The sequence below is a fragment of the Chiloscyllium plagiosum genome, unplaced genomic scaffold (genome assembly GCF_037043375.1).
Source record: "Chiloscyllium plagiosum isolate Xiang-an unplaced genomic scaffold, Cpla_swu_hap1 HiC_scaffold_47, whole genome shotgun sequence".
NCBI lineage: Eukaryota > Metazoa > Chordata > Chondrichthyes > Orectolobiformes > Hemiscylliidae > Chiloscyllium > Chiloscyllium plagiosum.
Genome location: NW_028270185.1, coordinates 37,506,292 through 37,507,301, shown reverse-complemented (window position 1 = coordinate 37,507,301; position 1,010 = coordinate 37,506,292). Strand labels below are relative to the sequence as shown.

At 48.1% G+C, this 1,010-nt stretch overlaps 1 non-coding gene across 1 annotated transcript; it reads right to left on the bottom strand.

Annotated features, from left to right (window-relative positions):
- Positions 1-555: 555 nt before the first annotated feature.
- On the bottom strand, positions 556-637 carry trnal-uaa (transfer RNA leucine (anticodon UAA)). The gene has a single exon. It is a non-coding gene; the product is annotated as a tRNA-Leu (tRNA).
- Positions 638-1,010: the final 373 nt, after the last annotated feature.

Genomic DNA, 1,010 nt, shown 5'->3' with positions numbered 1-1,010 from the left:
TTATTTGCGACACAGGAGTTTGGTTTATGAAACACTCCAAGGACTGCAACAATCTTCTGAAGCCATTCTCAACTTAAAGTGGAATTGTTGTCCCTCTCACACGGGAAGAGCCGTTCCTGGGGAAGGATTTTCCATGTGCTGTGTCCCAGGGCTGAGCAGGAAGCCGGTGATTGAAGCTGCAGTAGCCGCTTTCTGTAGGCAGCGGGGCCTTGGAGAGATTGGGGCCACATCCAGCTGCGGACTCTGCTGAGTTCTCGTTGTTGCAGTGTCAGCACATGGTTGATCTCAATGCTTGAACTGAAATCGTTGAGGCTCGGTGCGAAGGGCAGGCTCGAACCACCAAACTTGCAGCCAAACGTGCTGACTATTTGAGACACAGAAACTGGTACGATATTCATCGTAAAGCAGTGCAGATGAGGGGGCTCCGACAGCAAAGTGTCCCACTGACTGTCCCAGAGTCAGTCTGGATTAGAGGCCTGACCGGCTGCAAACGCAACAACGAAAATGTGCAGGGCCTGCTAAGTTCCTCTGCCTGAAGAAGAACAGCCGCGATCTTGGTAGCGGTGGGATTCGAACCCACGACTCGATAGAGACTGGAGCTTAAATCCAGCGCCTTAGACCACTCGGCCACGCTACCCTACAGGCGAAATGCGCACAAAATTGTCATTACTAATGTTTCAGCGTCGCTTCACTTCAGCAATAACAGATCGTGCATTCAGTAACGAACGTGGTGCAATTTAGAAAGTATTTGAAAAGGTTTGCAAGGTTTGCACTGTTTGGACAATAGCACGAAGCTGAATAGGCTTCGACAGTTTTCCCTGGGGCTTCAGGGCTGAGGAATGGCCTTACAGAATTTTAAAACGTCATGAGGCAGACGGTCAGAGAAAAGAGTCAGGGAGTAAGTTTTACATAAATTCATAGTTTTTGAGCTCAAGATTTCTACATGAATGAATGCAGTTTTTGAGCAAAGTACAAAAACTGCATGCAAGTACAAACTCACCCACAAAATA